The sequence below is a fragment of the Equus przewalskii genome, chromosome 14, assembly GCF_037783145.1.
Source record: "Equus przewalskii isolate Varuska chromosome 14, EquPr2, whole genome shotgun sequence".
NCBI lineage: Eukaryota > Metazoa > Chordata > Mammalia > Perissodactyla > Equidae > Equus > Equus przewalskii.
The window spans coordinates 43518059-43538382 of NC_091844.1; the positions used below are offsets into that span (position 1 = coordinate 43518059).

The 20324-nt window shown below is 39.4% G+C and overlaps 1 long non-coding RNA gene across 2 annotated transcripts in view; it reads right to left on the reverse strand.

Moving 5' to 3' along the window:
* LOC103546249 (uncharacterized) overlaps positions 1 to 13033 on the reverse strand; it is a 63815-nt gene extending 50782 nt beyond the window's left edge. For both annotated transcript variants that reach the window (XR_011526531.1, XR_543644.2), the window contains exon 1: positions 12704 to 13033. This is a non-coding gene — a long non-coding RNA (uncharacterized lncRNA). The remainder of the gene's footprint in view (positions 1 to 12703) is intronic.
* Between the last annotated feature and the right edge of the window lie 7291 nt (positions 13034 to 20324).

Sequence of the window (20324 nt, forward strand, 5' to 3'; positions counted from 1 at the left end):
GCTAAATGAAAGAAGCCAAAGATCTCATACTGTATGATTATGTTTATATGAAATGTCCCAAGTAGGAAAATCTATAGAGACAGAAAGTAGATTAGGGGATGGGGGAAATAAGGCCCAGTAGTACATGCTAATAGGTAAAGGGTTTCCTTTGGGCTGGTGAAAAACATACTTAAATTAGACAGTGGTGATAACTGCACAAATTTTTCAATAGATTACAAACAACTGACGTCCTTTTTAAAAAGGTAAATTTATGCCATGTGATTATATCTCAATTTTTAAAAGTTTAAAGAAAACCCTTGTAATATCAATATTAGTATTATACTTTTTGTATATTTATGAAGAAACTAAGATTATTCAGTCTAAGTGACTTACTCTAGACTCATAGTTAATAAATGCACAGGTGATCACTCAGATTTTATGCCTCCTAACTATGTGTGCAAGACAACATATATGCATGTACACATGTAAATATCCTTATATTTATATGTAAAAATAAAATACATAGGTGTTTTATAGAAGTTGTGACACATCGTTCCATTTATTTCCATTCAATTAACAACCATTTATTGAGTTTACTCTGTGCTTGGCACTGAGGATACAGAAGGGAAATGAAAAGTGGGCTCTGTCCACAGTTACTTTACTGAATTACCTTAGTATGAATTACTTTAGCATGTTAAGTAAATGAAACAATGAAAGAAACTCTACTCTGGAACTTTAAGCGAGCTCAACCTTCCCACATAAGACCAACCCACACAGAGGCCTCACCGCCATCACAGCACCTCTGTGCTCCTTTTAACACTTTCTTTCCCTAACTACAAACTCTTGCTTGGTCCTGGCATTAATCCTACCTCTGACACTCTGGAAAGAATGTCTTTCTGTCCTTGAGCGCCTCATGTCTCCCAGGTGTCACTAATGACTTTAGCCCAGTTTCTCTACTGCAGCAGTGTTAACACTTAGGACCAGATATTGTGGGGACTATCCTGTGCACTGCAGGATGCTTAGCTGCATCTCTGGCCTTTACTCACTGATGGCAGTAGCAACCCCCTCCCCAGTAGTGACAGCCAAAATGTCTGCATATGTCCCCTGGGGGATAAATCACCCCTGGTTAAGAGTTACTTCTTAATCTGACATTTCCTCCCAAGGCTCTTCCTGGCCAGGACTGCTTAGAAAGCTGCATCCTCTAAACCATGCCTCTCTAAATCAATCCCCAGCAACAGTGCCCACCCACTCCAGCACCAGGCTCCTTGTGAAAGGGTGGGTCCAATTCCTTTAAAATATTTTTTCACTGCTCTTCTTCTAAAGCATCCAATTAGCTCTATCTAGCCACAATAATCTATGGTATGTCTCTTTCTAACCCTCTCTACCCCCAGAGAAATGCCCCTGATGGATTACTTTAGTTCCTGGATCCACACAGTGTCAGCACCGGGTTCCCGTGAAGAGGGAGGTCAGAGAGGGCTTCTAAGCATCAGACTCACCGACTGCTCCAGTCCTGATTCTGCCCTCCTCCACCTTTCACACAAGCACCAGTCCCAAGGCACCATTTAACTGAGGAAGCTGCCTCAGCTGAAAAGAATGAAAGTAGGCAGGAATGAGGGCTCTATCAGGCCCTGAGTTTAGGTGTTCTGGGTCTAAATCTGCAATGTGACTGAGGAGCTTTCAATCCACTGGGGGCAGGATAAATGTGGGGAATAGACCATAGAAAAACGCCTACAAAGGGAATAGTTCTGGATGAACTGTACTGCTCAAGGACTTTCCTCTTAGGAGAGACAGCCCATTCAAGATAATGCTGAGGAAAAAATTCGATTGTTCCTGCCTTATGGAGGGCCAATTCTTGTCAAAATTGTGAAATGGATGACATTGGAACATTCTGTGACAGAAACTCAACTCACCTAGCTTAGCTAAAAAGCTAACTGACTGGCTCACATTGTTGGGAAGATCATGGAGTGGGCCAGCTTCAGGCACGTAGAATCATCAGGTTTCTCCCTCCCTCTCTCTCCTCCTTCCATGTTCATTTCCTTCTAAGGTGTACTCTCTTTGTGGTAATAGCCGGTCAGCATCAGCATTTGGTGTTCATCATTTATGTCAGTCCCAAAAAAGGACTCTGATAGGCCCGTCTTGAGTTACATTAGTACCTCCAAACCATGACTGTGTCAGGAGTCAAGAGTGGGGACAAGTGCCCTAATACTGTCCGATTTTGGACGCTGGGAATGTAAAACACCAGAAGTCCACTGGACAGTGTGAAGCAGCTTTATGGCTCCGCACTTCTGTCCTTCTCCACTCTGCCCGCTCTGGACATTTATTGTCCTCTCACTGCTCATCCACTGTGCAATACTCACTTCTGGTCTCTTGGTATCCATAAGTACTCTATTTCCCTCCACTCCAAAGCCCACCCCCGACTAAGGAGGGAATGCATAAATTTGGAGCCTGTCACAGAAATGTTTGGAGCCTCCTTGGGTGAACAGGGGCCATCGGAGCCCATCAGAGTACATTATGTAGTCAATGGTCTTACCTCAGTGGGTATGTGCTCATTCAGCCCATTCCAGGCAAAAGGTATCCTTTCATTTATTTGAATTCACGTCAGAGCTTCAGGAACAGATCTTCTCTGAGGTGAGCCCTGGCAAAGTGTAGCCACAAGTCTTTGAAAGCTAAAGAATTCTGGCATTTGACTTGTCCATTCAGACAAATTCAAACTTAAAAATCAGTTATGGTCATAGCAGTAGAGGCCAGAGCTTTCCCCAAAGCAGCCCGTCACGGCCCTCACTTGAGGGAACGTTTCCCGAATCTAATCAGCACCACTGGGCCTATCCTGGGCTCAGAGTTGGACCAGGGGCCCAACAACCAGTGAAAAACCACACTGAACCCTCAAAAAGTCCAAACCCATCTTCCCTCACCCTATGGAAAATGTCACCTTCCTTATAGAACTCTTATGCCTTCCATAGATTATTTTTTGTTGTGCTGTGTTTTCTAATAGCAATTGAACCAGAAAGGATTGTGAAAAGTCCTCTCAAAACAAGAGATCACAAAATTCAGAGCAATATGTTGGACTCTACAGGCTAAAATAGATTCTCCAACACACGTCTTGTTTTCTTGCTACCACAGAATGACCTTGGCCTCTGGGGCACAGCCAGGGTCTAGCTAAGGACTGACACCATAGTGATTACCGAAGGCTTCTCTCCTGCCTCTTTGAGGAGGTCTGTATCAGCTGTGTTGACTGTGTCTAATAGTCACATGTACACGAGAGGCCAAAAGAATCCTCTCTGCTCTAATTTCTGTATCACACTTGGCAAATACCAGAGGCTCTCACCGTTGCCACACACAGAATCACCTGGGAAGCTTGCCAAATATACCTGTGCCCTGACTCTATCCTCAGAAATACTGATTTAATTAAGTCTCAGGTGGAGCACGTCGGAATGTATTAAAAGCTTCCAAGGTGATTCCTTAGGATATGCCATTGAGAACCTCTGGCATATCCTAAAAGTTAGTATTTATTGGGCTCTTGCTGTATGCCAGGCACTGCACTAAGTTGTTTACGGCATTATCTCAATCAAGTCTCATAAGAGCTCTGCTAGGTGGTTACTGTTATTATGCCCATTTCAGAGGTGAGGCAATTGAACTTAGAGGGGTCTAGCCATTTTCCCAAGGTTAAATAGCCAATAAATTTTAGAAACAGGAATCTGTATCCGGTCTTTATGGCCAAAGAATCTGCACGTTTAGCAATTATGTTATACTGTTTCCAATTGTAGTCTGCTATCTTCTGAATACATAGGCTTATGGTAACCAAGTCCAGAGAAAAAACAAAATATATGCTACCAAATGGGAATAGGGGAAGAAAATTGTCAAACAGATGATGGGGTTTGCTAAATCTAAAACAAAGATTTTTCTCTCTAGCAGCTGTGAGGTCACTTCTTGACCTTACAAGCACTATACAATTTCTTCTTTGGGGGAAGAAAATAATGACAATGACAACAAGGACATGGCAATAATGCAGGAATATTAGTGCCCTTACTCTTTCTTTTAGGTACTCAGGAAAATTCATAAAAAGAAAATACACACACTCACACACATACACATACAACACGGGATTTTAGAAGAATCTTAAAATGATCTGTACCAACCTTCTAATTTTACATGTGAGGAAACTAGGACTCAGATCAGTGCAATGACGTGTTCAATTTCACACATATTTGAAGAAATGGACACTAAGTCTCCTGACTCCTAGGTAAGGCTCCTTTTCCAGATCCAGTGATGGAGAGAGCTCCTTAGGAAGACAGATCAGTACTAGCAAACACACAAGGTGCTATAATAGCATTCCTCTGACCTATGTCCATGACGTTACCAACTGAGCCACATTCATGTGCTTATTCTGAAAGTCAGAAAACAGTTTGCAGGTAGATGGTCTTCTTGGGTTACTCAGAGCTATGTCCTCCATTATCTGTACCTTAAAAAATGTCCCTTTTCCAGAATGGCTACCTAAACCAAGAGAAATGAGGCCACTGAGCCATAAGCCGTAGCACACGGGTTTTGCTTTCTCAGTGTTTTCCAAACTGGTTCTAGACCGTGAGGTCAGAATTACTCAGGGTGCTTATTCAAAATACGTATTTGTGGGCCATGAACTAGAGCTACCAAATCAGAATTTCTGGATGTGAGGCCCGTTTTGAGAAACTACTCAGATGATTCTTCTGCACATGAACATTTAAGAACTACTGATTTTAGGCAGCAACCGTTCCTGCTACAGGTGGGTTCCCAGAAGAACCGGAATAAACCAGCAACTTCATGACCAAAAAAGCTTTTTTGCTTTCTCAGTTCTGATTCTTAACCCGTGCTGAGAGCCACGGCATTCCACTAGCAAATCCCCGAGGCTCTGTAGATGTATCATAAACCAGGCTGGAAGGCCTAGGCAAAGAGTGCTGATTCCCCTATCTTTTGATCTTGGTGTTGGAACCAAAAGAGCCTGGGAACTTGCCCACTCCAAGTCCTAGAGTCCCTCAGCTCACTGATGCCTTATCTGCTGCCAAGAGGACCATCTGAAGAGGTAGATGGCAGACACCGTGGCTCAGCTCCTGCCCTGCTCTGCATGCTCCCCTCAATCTGTGGCTTCCCAGAGAGTGACACCCTGACACTCCTGCGGTCATGTGCCATGTTTTTCTTTTTTTATGTTACTTTTTATTATGTCTCTGGGGGATTCAGCTTTTCGATTTATGCTAGCAATGGATATACAAGTGGAGCCCTCTGAAGAACGTGAAAAGATCTTACCTATTCTTGTAACATTTAACCAAAAAAAGGAAAAATTCATGAAGAACACTGGGAGTTTTCTCTTTGAAAGGAAGGCAACCCCTCCATATAAAAGGCATCTATTTCTTTTTATTGTAAGACCGATTTTTCAAGACATGGATGTGCCATCTGTGACTTCATAGCTTCATAGTACCAGGCCTGCCTGATGAGGAATGTGAGCCATCCCGACAATTTGATATCATCTATCTGTGATGCAGCTAGAGCAGGAGAAGAAGGAAGGAGAGAAGAGAGCTGTCTAGCCATCTGTATAAAAAGTCCCCATCTGGGTATTCGAACTAAACTGATATGAACTAAACAAAATCTGAAGTTTAATCTGATTTATATCCTTATTTCAAATCCAATCCAACATGCTCAAAACTTCCATAACATAGTATCCAAATATATTACAATGAAAACCTGTATTAGACAAATTATTAAACTAGAATTTGATCATCAATTATAGCTTTCAGTCTCGAGAGAGATGTGGTAACAAAGATGGAAAATTTTTTAAAAAGTGTAGCCCTAAGGAATAGGTCCAAAGGCATGCCCCTGTATTTTGAATCTCTGGATCTGATTGGCTGCAGAGTCACATGACTCAGGTGGGTAAGGCTGGGCCCAAGTGAGAAAGGACTGATGTATTTTGTCGCCAGTCAGGAACTCCACCTGGGATTGAGCTCGTGTGTGTAGGTTGGTTTGTAGAGACAGCTGTGAGGATCTGGGGAAGACAAAGATAGAGACTTCGAAAGAAATTGATGGTAACATGGAAACTAACTTGGAGGATGAAATTATACATAACATGCTGGTGGAATCAGTCAGAAGGAAGAAAGTCTCCCATTTCATTCCAATTGGAAAATAATTTCTTCCTTAATCACAAGACTTGTCATTTTACTCTGAGTCAACTATCTGCAATCAAGTTTTCTCAGAACTGAAGGTGCAGTGGAATTCGGTGGCTAGGGTGAGACACCTGCTGCTGGCACGAGCACAAGGACATTTAGTGCTTGGCCTGAAGAGTGCCCATTAAACAATTGAATAGTGAAGCCAGGACTATCCAGTTGGAAATCTTCAACTCCTTCCAATTCTCTTAAACACAGAGACACCTGGGCTCCCCAATAATGCTGACATTTAAAGAAGATCCTGCCTTTAAAAGGCAATGACTATTAACCACCAAAATGATTTCATTCCCTTTTGTTCTAAAAACATTTTAACACTTAATATTTAATACTTACATGTGCCTCCCACAGTATCAGAACTCAATGACTGTTGTTTAAATCTTAATATAAGACAATGTACTTGTTTGCAGAAAAAGATAAATAAAACCCTATGTTTGCGCTAAATGTGTTTATAAAAACTATTATTAACAATATTTTACATGTAAAAAATGGTGAAACAAAGAGAAGCCCAATCTCAGGGAATCTGAGTTTGTTAAGGGCAGATAAAGCATGAATACATGTTTCTAAAGATCTAGTGCTCAGTTCTCAGACTGTCTCTCTTTCTGCTCTGTGTGGGAGGACTGGGAAGCTTTGTAGGTACAGGGGGACATTTTCTATCTGGATCTAGTCTTCAGCTCTTATTTCCTCTCTGTCTTTTGAGTGTTACTGAGGATATGTAAGAGGTAGGGAAAAGATGTAAGGGATGATTCAGTCAATCAGCCCATCAATATAGTTTTAAGTACTTATTTTTATTCCAAAGCATGAACTTTAGCATGCATTTTGAGCATGTACTTTTCCACTCATTTTTCACATTCCTCACAATCTCCCTATGAAATAGGTACAGTTCTTAAATCCATTTTATAATTTAGGCTTTGACACACTATGTAACTTGCCCAGGGCTAGTTAGTTAGAAAGTGGTAGAGTTGGGACTTATGTCCAGCTCCGCCTATCTCCAAGGCAGTGCTCCTAAACATTATTAGACATGACCACTTGCTGTAACTAGCTACCAACCAATGACTTTGTACTGATGTGGTGTTAGAGGTGAGGGTAGAAGTGGAGAATTGTTCCAGTTTAAACCAAAAATTGTAGAATTCAGATATTTCCCAGCATTTCCATAAAACTGGTGGGATGTGCAAACTACATATATATTTTCATGAGGTGACAAAAAGATAATTTTATATGATTATTGACCTTTGGAGTATTTTGGAAAAAAATCCCTAGTTAAAGTCACATACCCACAAAACGTTTGAACAAATTCTCAAGGCTCCTAAGTCCACTGCAGTCCATTCAGACCCAGTCTGGGCCTGCAGACTCAGGTTCAGAATAACTTTTCTAAAGGAAGAAGGAACCAGTCACAGCAAGCTTGACACATTGGCCAAGTCTTAAGCCTAGTGTGGTGTGTCCTACTCATCTTTGCCTGCTGTCCCAGCTCCTTCCACTCTAATCCTATGGTAGTGGAAGTTGAAAGGGAGAGTTGGGGAAAAATTAAACCCTTATGAGGAACTGGAATTCAATGCAGGCTGACTTTGTGTGACAGAGAAAGCTACATACATATAAAAGAGTGCCAAATCCTACCTTATTTAGTTCTAAAACCCAATTCAACTTTGGTACATTGGGTGACAGGCTTGAGAAATAGCAATGGGGTCTGTCATCAGGTAGTAATTGACATGACCTGCTAGCGACTTCTAAAAAAAATTTCAGAGTTGGTCCTAAATGAGTGGAGAGAGATGAGCCTTTGCAACAACAATTGCTCCAAAATACACACACACACACCAGAAATTATTATTTGCTGTTTGGAAAACTTTGGAAGAGGGATTGAAAAGAGAAGAAAGCTTGGCTTAACAATAAAAAAAGAAGTGGTTCATTCCAGGCGAGAAGACTGGAATGTGAAGCAATGGAGTCTCCCGTGTGATGGAAGAGCAAAAGCACTACTTTAAAAAGGAAATGACTTTTACATCTTCTAATAACTCCCTTTTTTTCTCTCCCTTTTGTTGTAGTCTCACTGAATTCCACTGACACTATACAAAATGCATTTCTCAATAGACTGCTTCTCCAAAACCATAAACGTACTGTGCAAGAGCTTCCTATTATTTAACACAATTCAAATAACTGTCAAAATAAATTGTAAGTTGCTTCTCCAGTCAGAAGAGTCCCTTTAGACTGTGAAAGAAATGGTAATTAAAGAGAATCCCCACTGGATGCCATTGATCTTTCACTCAGGATTGCGGTCTTTCTGTAGGAAATCAGAACCGACATCATAAGTTAACACTTGCATATGAAGTGTCAGCATGCTATGAGCATTTAATTTCAAATGCTAATTGCAAAAAAATTAGACAGTAATTTTTTTAAAGCATTAGTACTTACTAATTTGTACTTACTTTGCTATAAATTGTTTAGTAATATATATAATATATATCATTATATATAATATAATATCGTATATAATATAATAATATAAATATAAATATAAATGAGAATACTGTATAGGTTCAAATGTACTACTTTCTTATGTATAGTCGTATATATAAATTATAGGCATGCTACAAGCTTTTGTTTATTTTTTATGCTTTTCTGTGGTTTGGGGGGTGCTCCTGATGTTGTTTTTATGGGTTCATATCATAAGCTAGAAATTGGACATGTTGCCATGGAAATCACTTTCTGTAGAAGAGTTTACAGTGTAAACCAACAGTTATGGTGATAAAACATACTCTGGCAGCCCAGGGGTAGATTTCTGTTGTACGCTGGTGGCGGTGTTTATTGGATTTATGGGATTTTGTTTTTGTTTATCAGTTTTGTTTCTTTGCTTTTGGACACTAGAAAGGTTTGATCTAATTTCAGTCCCACTGGCATTTTTAGACACGCCTCATGCCTTCATCTGCTACATTAAATGACTTGAACTGTTATTTTGCAGTTGAGATTTAAAAAAATCTATTTGAAGACTACAATAATCAATTCATTCATCCAAAAAAAATCTACTTTGCACCTACCACATTCCAGGTACTGTTCCAGGCACTCGGGACACACCACTGAGCTGAAAAAGGCCCCTGAGCTCATGAGCTTATAGTCTACATACAACCTAATAAATAAAAAGTAAATGGTAAGGTACTATGTAAAAAGGTGATTAGTGCTATGGAAAAAGAATAAAATGGAGCATAGAAAGAGGGAACAAGAGTCGAGGTGGGGTTGCAATCTTATATACAACGGTAAAGGAGGCCTCATTGAGATGACCTTTGAGGAAAGACTTAACGGGGTTGAGGAGGTTAGCTGTGTGGATATCTGGGAAGAGATCATTCCCAAGAGAGGGAGACAGCCAGTGCAAGTGACATCATGTGGAGTTACATTCATGAGTTCAAGGAATAGAAAGAAGCCAGTGTGCCTATAAAGGAGCGAGCAAGGGAAGAGTAGTAGGAAAAAAGGTCAAAAGATAACAGGGGGATTTGTAAGCCTCTACAAGTACTTTGGATTTTATTCTAAGTAGGATGGAAAACCATTGGAAGATTTTGAAGTAAGGAGCAACATAATCTACCTTAAATTGTAATGGGTTCACTCTAGCATCCCTGTTAGGACTAGACCGTAGAGTTAGGCCAAGGCTAAAAGGAAGAGTGGATAGGCAGTATTGCAGTTATCCAGGTGGGAGAACATGGTGGCACAGACCAGAAAATCAGCTGTGAAGATGATGAGAAGCAGTGGGATAATACATACATTTTAAAGGTAATACCACAGGATTTGCTAATGAATTGGATGTGAGGGAGAGAGGAGGAGTCAGAGACGGCTCTGAGGGTTCCGGCATAAGCAACCAAAAGGATGGAGACATCACCGCTTGTAAAACACATACCAAAGAGGAGGCTTATATGGAGCAAGAATTCTAATTAAAAAGTGGAGATTGGACTTCTGGTTTCCTGTCTGACATGTAAGAAGCTTAGAAGTCGTCACTCAATTATAACAGGTAAAAGCTGAACAAACTGAAAAATCAACAAGTCTTCTTAGATCCATCAGAGAAGTGAGGTCACAGGGCAAACTGATGCCCCCAAAATTGGGGAGACAGAAAGACAAACACAGAATCACAACTTACTGGAAAAGAAATTCATGAGCAGAAACCTCCACAGGATGCAGCGCCAGCGTAGGAAAGCCTGACCTGTAATTGACGAATTGCTAGGCACTCAGGGTGGGCAAGTTTGAGAGTTTAAAACTCCCGGGGACCCAGTCATAGGGGTGCTTTTGGGAGTTTTACGTCCAGGAGTTCTACCAGGTCCCCACAGTGGACATCAGAGAAAGATCTCTTCATACTTCCAGCAAGGGAGGAGAAAAGAAACCATTTTAAAATATGCCAGAGCATTCTATTCTTCTTAACAAGGCCTTCCCTCAGGAAAACTTTTATTTTACTAGAGCCTAAAATTTACAGTGCAGGGGCTCAGGCTCACTATGAGACCAAGACCCAATCATAGGACTACAGAATGCTTCCCCTCCTCACCACATCTTACCACTACAGTACTAAAGACCTTTTATCCAGTACATCACGTCCATTTTTCAACTAAAAAATTTACAAGACATACCAAAAGGAAAAAAAAAAAACCCCACACTTTGAAGAGATTCAACAGGGATTAGAAACAGAACCAAAAATGGGAAGAATGCTGGAAATATCACACCAGGAATTAAAAAACAAACAAAAAACTGTGATTAGTATGCTAAGGGCTTTAATAGAAAAAGTAGAGAACATGCAAGAAAAGATGGATAATGTAAGCAGAGAGACGGAGTTCTACAAAAGAATCAAAAACAAATACTGGATACCAAAAACACTGTAAGAGAAATGAAGAATGTCTTTGATGGGTTCGTCAGTAGACTTGACACAGCTGAGGAAAGAATCTCTGAGCTTGAGGATATAACAAGAGAAACTTCCAAAACTGAACAGCAAAGAGAAAAAACAGAGAAGAAACAAAAAAAATCCAAGGACTGTGAGTGAGACAACTACAAAAGGTGCAACACATATGTGATAAAAACACTAGAAGAAGAAAGAGAGAAACAGAAGCAATATTTGAAGCAATAATGACTGAGAATTTCTCCTAAATTAATGTCAAAGACTAAACCATAGATCCAGAAAGTTGAGAGGACACTAAGCAGAATAAATGCCAAAAAACCCTACACATTGGCATATCATATTCAAACTTCAGAAATCAAAGATAAAGAAAAAATCTTGAAAGACACCAAAGGAAAAAACAGCTTACCTATAGAGGAGCAAAGATAAGACTTACATCCATCTTCTCGTCAGAAACCATGCAAGCAAAAAAAGAGTAGAGTGAAATATTTACAGTATTAAGAGAAAAAATAATCAGCCTACAATTCTGTACCTTGTGAAGTTATCCTTCAAAAGTGAAGGAGAAATAGAGACTTTCTTGGACAAACAAAAATTGAGGGAATTTGTTTTCAGGAGACCTGCCTTGCAAGAAATATTGAAAAAGGTTCCTCAAAGAGAAGGAAAATGATAAAGGTCTAAATTTCAGATCTGTGTAAAGAAAAGAAGAGCACTGGAGAATGAATAAATAAAGATAAAATAGAAACTTTTTTTTAATCTTAATTGATGTAACAGATAACAGTTCGTTCAAAATAATAAGAGCAACAGTGTATTCAATTATGTATGCTTATGATACATGTATATATACACTAGTATACATGTATATGTACATCTATGCGTAAGTAAAATGAACGAGAGCAATAACGGCAGGAGGGAGGAATTGGGAATATTTTGCTTTTATAAGATACTTGCACTATCCATGAAGTGGTATAGTGTTATTTGAAAGTGGACATGGATTAGTCATAGTTGCATATTGCAAACTCTAGAGCAACCACTAAAAAAAGCTTTAAAAAATATAATCGAGGGGCTGGGCCTGTGGCCGAGTGGTTAAGTTCACACTTTGCTTCGGTGGCCCAGGGTTTCACCGGTTTGGATCCTAGGTACGGACATGGCACCACTCATCAGGCCACACTGAGGCAGCATCCCACACAGCACAACCAGAAGGACCTACAACTAGAATATACAACTATGTACTAGGGGGCTTTGGGGAGAAGAAGGAAAAAAAAAGAGAAAGATTGGCAACAGATGTTAGCTCAGATGCCAATTTAAAAAAATGTACATATATATATATATAATCCATATGTTAAGAAAGGAGAGAAAATGGAATCATATAAGATACTCATTTAAAACCACAAAAGGTAGAAAAAATATAAAAGACAAAAATAGCAATAAAGAACAAGTGCAACAAATGGGCAACAGTAACAAATACGCTAGATTTTAATCCAACTATATCAACAATCACTTTAAACTCCAATTTTAAACACCCACTAAATGACAGAGATTGTCAGAATGGATCAATAAACAAGATCCAACTATATATTGTCTACAAAAAATCCACTTTAAATATAACAGCATATATAGATTAATAGCAAAGGAGACCCAACGATTCTGGGAAGATGGCAGAGTAGGGAGCATCAGGAATCTGTCTCCTCACCTATGTAACAATTGCTCTGGCAGAATCTGTCTGACGTTCCGATTTTGGAACTCTGGTGGCTATTGAAGGCTTGCAACTTCCAGAAGAGGGCTTGGATGGTAAAGGGTGGTTAATCGTGGTTAACTTCAGCTCTTTGCACAGTAGCAGCTAGCCATCCCCCAACCCTCAGCCACATAACAGGCAGCTGTGCATGTGTTCCTGGAGCAGCCTGTTCACAGCTTGTGAGATCCAGGGTGGGCAGAAAGGACCCTATCCTCCAAATACCCACAATCTGTGCACTGATTGCGGATTCTGATGACAGAGATTCAAAGAGGCAGGCAGCCATTGTTGTTGTACCTCCCCGCATTGTTGCAAACCCCTCCCATTGTGGCTGAAGCGACCTCCAGGAGATTTAAAGGGCCAGAGCCCTTCCCCCTTCGTTTTTCTTTTTTTCCCCCTTTGGGAGCCAGATATTAAAGACTAGGACATTCAAAAACAACCGCATATATGGGAAAAATTAGAAAGTAACTGCGTATGCCAGGGGAAAGTCTCAGAAAAGACCTGAAAAAATCTTAAGTTTATACTTCAGGCTCATTCTCGGCAGCCACAGACTACAACAATCAAAAATAAAAAGCAATGAACAAAAATAATAAAAAACAACAAACCCTGTGGAAGGGGAAGAATCTGATTTCCAGAGTTACCACACTATTAGATTCAAATGTGCAGTTTTCAAGAAAAAAAATCAGAAAGCATACAAAAAAACAGGAAAGTATGACCCATTCAAAGGAAAAAATAATTCAACAGAAATGGTCCCTCAAAAAGAATTCATGGTGAAACCAAGAACAAAGGAGTTGAAGTTTCCCTGCCTTTGGATGAAACTGTGCCTGTGCCACAAGCTTAACATGGGAAACAAAGTAACCAGTGTTTCTGAGCTTGCCTTTCAGAACAGCAGGAGGACCACTGATAAGAGAAGAGCTTGCTGACAACCCTCCCCCTAACTAAGCATCACACAGGAGCATTGGGAAGGTAAAATGACCGATTGTAAGCTTCATGCCTCATAGACTGGAGATCCACCCCATGCAGCACATAGAACCCCTCCAAACTGCACGTGACCCATGAAGAAATATGAAAGACAGTCACCCAGTGCAGAGGACTCTTAGAACTTCAGTCCCCAAGGTCACATGCTCCCCTCCCTGTCTTATTCTCACAATGTGCTTTGGAAAAACACTTCGAACTGCACCTGGGCAAGCTAATCTGCAAGTGCTGGAAAGAATAACTTGTTAGTAGAAAATTTATATCCTCTGCCTAAACTGTTCCTTCTGTCCCAGATAAGAAAGTAACTGAGGTTTTCTTAGATTCCTCTGGAATATTGCATTTAGCAGATCTGCTACAAACAGGTGCCCAATGTTCTGTGGTCATCCATCACCTGACATTTCTGAGCCCCCTCCCCAAGCCCTTCTCCCTTCAATAAGTCATTTCCATATCAGTTCCCTTTAAGATGGGTTTTTTAGGACGATAGTCCACCACCTTCTGATTTGCTAGCTTAACGCTTATTAAAGTTCTTTCTCTACCACTGCCTGCTTGGCCTTTTATCTTGCGGTGAGCAGATTGAATCCTTGCTTGGTATCAAAGGCAGCTATGCTAGACAAAGACTTTAAGACAACTATCTTAAAGATGCTCGAAGGACTAAAGAAGAATGTGGAGAAAGTCAAGAAAATGATGTACAAGCCAAATAAAAATATAACTAAAGATGTAGAAAACCTAATATGAAACTAGAAAAAATTCTGGAGCTGAAAACTACAATAACTGAAGTGAATAATTCAGTATATGAATTCAAAAGCAAATCTGAGCAGGCAGAAGAAAGAGTCAGTGTGCATGAAGATAGGACAATGGGAATTACTGAGACTGAGGAACAGAAAGAAAAAATATTTGTACATCTCTGTAGCCCAAGTATACCTCACATATTTGCTTGTCTTTAATAAAATCATATGCTTAAAAATTGGGGGGAAAAAATGAAATGGGCTGGCCTCTATGTGGCTTGAAAGTATCAATAAAATTGATAAGCCTCTAGCCAGGCTAAGACAAAAAAGAGAGAAGACTCAAATTACCAGAATCAGAAGTGTTAGATTGGACATCACATGAGATCCCATGGAACTTGAAAGAATAATGCAAAAATATTATGAACAACTCTGTGTCCCCAAACTTGACAACTTAGGTGGAAAAGACCAATTCCTTGAAAGACACAACCTTCCAAGACACTCAAAAAGAAACAGACAATCTGAATAGGTCTATATCTATTAAAGAAATTGAATTAATAGTTAATAATCTTCCAAAACAGAAGCACTAGGCCCAGAGAGGTTCCCTGGTGAATTCTACCAAACATTTAAGGAAGAAATTATACCAACTCTCTACAATCTCCTCCTGAAGACAGAAGCAGAGGGAATACATCCTAATTCATTTTATGAGGCCAGCATTACTCTAATACTAAAACCAGAAAAGAAAATTACAGAAAACTACAGACCAATATTTCTCATGAACATAGATGCAAAAATCCTGAACAAAATGTTAGCAAAGCAAATCCAATAATGTATAAAAGGAATTATATACCACAACCCAAGTATGATTTATCCCAGGTATGCAAGACTGGTTCAATATTCTAAAATCAATTAACACAATCCATCGTATTAACAGACTAAAGAAGAAAAATCACAAAATCATATCAATTGATGCAGAAAAAGCATTTGACAAAATTCAACACCTATTCGTGATAAAAACTCTCAGCAAACTAGGAATAGAGGGGAACTTCCTCAACTTGATAAAGATCTACAAAACTTATAGATAATATCATCCTTAATGGTGAGAAACCAGAAGCTTTCCCACTAAGATCAGGTACAAGGCAAGGATGTCCCCTCTCCCCATTGATTTTCAGCATTGTACTAGAAGTCCTAGATAATTCAATTAGACAAGAAAAGGGGACATATGTTAACTCTCTGCTCTTTGTACTCAACCTAAAACTACTCTAAAAGATAAACCTTATTAATCCAAAAACCTAAAGATATTGTTAATCATAAAGAAAATAAAATATTGTTCAAGAAAAGGGGAGATCGTCATAGTAGATGTTTTTACAAAGCAGGTTTAGACATGCACTTAAATTTAAAGAAGCACGAAAGTAGATTGAAAGTGTAAAGATGGAAGAAGACAGCATCTAAACAATAAGACTGAGAAAACTGTCGTGACTATTATTAATATCAAATTCAGTAGATTTCAAGGCAAAGAATATTATAAAATATAAAGAAGGAGATTTCCCGATTATAAATGGGCAATTCCTCATAAAGATACAGCAATCCTAAATATGATTAGACTAATAACAGAGCTTCCTTCCTCTTACTTTCACAGATGTTGATCCCTAAAAACAACCTTTCATCCCAAAATCCATCTCAGCATTGGCTTCTGGTAAACACAAGCTGAGACAGTAAGATTGATTCAACATACAAAAAATAACAAATGCAGCTCACCACAATAACCAAATAAAAGAGAAAAATCAGATGATTACCACAGTACATGCAGATAAATGTTTGGCAAAACTCATTACCTACTCACGATAAAATCACTCCATAAACTAAGAGCTTGGTGCTTCTGTTCCTAGTTTCAGCTGTGAAATGGGCAATTACAGCAAACACAGCCTTGAGAAGGGCATAACCACCACAGGATGAAGGTCTAGGTTGCCCCATCTGGTAAGCCGCCTGGACCAACAGAAGAGCTAGCTATGATTGACAGGAATTTAAAATATGCTATAGAGGAGAAGGATGATTAAAATCAATTATGGCCTTGGGATGAAATGCAGGAACAAGGGTTGTAGCTCATACAACTAATTCTTCCCATAATATTTCCCTAGAAATTATGACAATCACCATCTCGAAGAAGCTGTGTCAGGGTAGAGTAAATTTAATGTTAGACACAAATGATCAGAGCAATGCAAAAAGTGTGACGCTAATGGAAAGTGTTCATGTTATGCCCTGATCCCCCTCAGATCCCTTTAGCATCTGCCCTGCCCCCAGCTTTGATGTAATTTTGCTTCCAGTGGGCTACACCTGTCACTCTTCTTTAGCTTACTGTCATCAGGGCACCAAGCCACTTGTGCAAAAAGCTGGAAGTATCTGGATTTTACATATGGACTTTACAAGCCCATACCCTTGCTCCACATCTCCTTGGCAAGTGACAGATGGTGTGGCGGGATGAAAGCCCAGCTTACTTGCATTGGCTCAAGGTAAACTCTGAGGCGTAATTTACACTCCAGAGTTTCCTTTCAGCATCAGGCTGAATATACCTTCCAGAAAGCGTGCCCTTGCTTGGCTTCTTCCCCCTTCTTCTCTTGCTTCCCCCATTTCCTTTCTGGTTTCTCCAGACAGCACTTCTCTTGCACAAGAATCTCAGAGTCTGCTTCGAAGAAACTCAACCTAAAATATTTTGTTGTAAGCTTTCATAGCAACCTGGTATTTCCACTTCATGTTACTTAACTCATGGGCAATTACTCGTTCAAAACCTGTCTTTCCTACTAGTGTATAAACTACATTAGTGGAGGGACTGCGTTGTCCCCACTGCCCCATCCCTAGTTTGTGGCACTTAGATTCAAATACATGTTGGATTATAAATGAATGAATGAATGAACAAACCAAGAGGGTCAAGATTAGTGACATGTTTGTAATTTTTTTTTACGGAAACAATGCTTTATTACTTTTAAGTAGATTTAGTGAATTAACCTAAGATAGACAAGCAAGCCTTATTACTGAAAAGTAGGAATCCTCAGGAACATGCTTGTCAGTTTTCAACCTTCTGGGTATTTCTTCCCTATATTTTTTCACTCTGATTACTTCCCTTAAAAGCGAAGACAGAATCAAGCAGGAGCCAAGTAGGTACTGATCGTACTGGGTACCAAAGTTGTCCTAGTCATTCTTCCCCTAGGTTCTGTCCTCTAGCTATGATGAATTGAACAATGTTCGGAATATATGATCCTTTGAACATCAGTAAGACATAACACATGGTAGGAGCCCCAGATCACCGCTGCTGCTCATGTCTGCTAAGGGAGGCCTCAGCAAATGGTTCAGCTCGTTAGAGCAGTGAAGACAGGAGAGAAAACTTGCGCGTTAATCCACACGCAGGGCGCGCTTCATTGGAAGGAAAAGGAACTGACTGATTCTCTTGGTGCGAGCTCTCAGTCACTTAATGATACCAAATCGCTGCAAGTAGATCTTCTGAATAATTTTAAGGCAAAGAACACAGAAGAGAAAAAGATGAAAAAGAAATCAGAGTCCGTTCTCTGTTAGCCTGACTAGAATTTTAACTACCAAACTGAACCAATTCGACTTCTTTGTTTCTTAAATCTTTTCAAGCCCTGTTCTTCCTCTGTGAGCTGAATACACTTCATCCAATATAAATGCCAATTTTGAGTTGTAACATGGAAATAGATGTGTTCGTTAATCACGGGACCTTGACTCCAACTTGCACCATCTTCCCTTTGGGAGCTAAAGAAACTTTGCTCAAGATAGAAGAAATTAGGGTCCCTGCTGTGAGTAGAAGAGAGTCCTGGTGAGGAGAAAGTCAATGTATATTGCCTGCAAAGATGTCTTTATAAAAGCCTCAAGGCTAACATTTTAGAAATAGTTATACCATCTGAGAAAAGAATGAGCACTGTGTTTAACTCTACCCACTAAAGGAAGAGATAATTCAGGTAATTTTTAACTCAATAATTAAATCTCTATTTAACTGTAAATGCAAACTAACTGTATTAAAATATATGTAATTTATTTATTCCAAACCTGAGATGAAAGGTTTATTCACATAAGCAAATGTAGAAAAGGAAATAAAACTGCTTAGTTCATGGCAGCATTGTCTTATTTTTGTTTTGCTTTTATTGTGGTTGATTTAGAATTTCCTTAATACTGTTCCTATGGCTTGATAGTCATTTGACAAAGGCAGTCTGATGGTTAAGTTTTAAAATTTCTGAATTTATACTACCTATACAGCTCTTTCAAAAACATATAATGAGCTTACGAAAGGAAGACACGGGTGGGGCCAGACTGGTGGCGCAGCAGTTAAGTTCGCATGTTCCGCTTCAGAGGCCCGCGGTTCGCCAGTTCAGATCCCGGGTGCAGACATGACACCACTTGTCAAGCCACGCTGTGACAGGTGTCCCATGTATAAAGTAGAGGAAGATGAGCATGGATGTTAGCTCAGGGCCAGTCTTCCTCAGCAAAAAGAGGATGACTGTCAGCAGATGTTAGCTCAGGGCTAATCTTCCTCAAAAAAAAAAGAAGACACTGGAATGGTTAATGGAGATTAGTCAATCAGAAAAGAAAAATAAGGACTGAGGGAAAAAATAGGAATTCAAAATGCTAGTCCTGGTGGTTAATACCGTTTATGTGACTGAACTTCTAAACTTGGCTCTGGACTTCCTGACAGCCAGCCAAAGGCCGAACATGGTAAGTTTAAACACATCGAAGAAAAGAAGAGGAAAAAAACCCTCACTGCTTCATTACATGAGACAACATTTTCCAATTAAAAATTCTAGACTGAATTTTCGTTTGGGATTGCATATAAGAGATCCTGTTTGATCAATGGACATTATGCTTGGTAACATTTTTACAGCAAACACATAGTCATTTCATGAAATGGTACTTGGTTAAATATTTAATGCAACTGAATGAAGGTGACTTTATGAGCCAAGCTTACGTGGCGAACCCTGGTGATATAATTTGTTTTAATGACAGTTTTAAATTACCAAAAGTAGTGAGTACTTTATTTTTCCTAAATGGAATCTTTCTCAGGCAGGCTTTTGTTAACAGCTAGATGGTAGAAAAGTTAGATTACACTCTCCAAGTAGTGACTGAAAAGAAAATTTCTCTACTGACTGTGTTGAAGAAAGCTCCACATCCTTTGGAAATTGAATGAGCAGGTGGATAAACTGATATTTTCTTATTACGATGGATGAACAATCTACCTTTCTCCTTTGGATTAACTGATGATTCATCTATGCCCACAGGTGAGCATTTGTTAGAAAGTCAATAAATTTTGTTAGGAAAAGAGTTTAGATCTGATCCAACACTGAAAGAAGCCATAGAGTTTGACACCCTCGCATGGCAAAAATGGTTTGGGCTTAACAGCACTTTTTCTTTTTGAGAAAATACAATGATACCAGTGATCACAGCTTCCATTTCTACATGACACTGAATGCTTTAGCCATAACAATAACAGTAATGATAATAACACCACTTTATGCAAGCTTATTTATGCGTGCAGCACTGTTTCCAGTGATTTATTCATAATAGCCCATATAATCTTCACAAAAAATATGTGATTTAGATATTATTATTCCCATTATACAGATGAGAATACTGGAGTATGAAGCTTAAGGTCAAACAGCTAGTAAGCATTGGAGCACTGGCAACGTAATTTCAAAGACTGTGTTCTTAACCACTATGCTAAAAAAGAATGATAAAAATTAGAATGGGAGAAAAAAACTTGTAGCTAGATAATCACGTGATTGTCTACATTGGAAATTCCACAGGATACATAAATTAACCATTCTCCAAGGTTACTTGATAAAAGATCAACAAAGGGGGGCTGGCCCCCTGGCCAAGTGGTT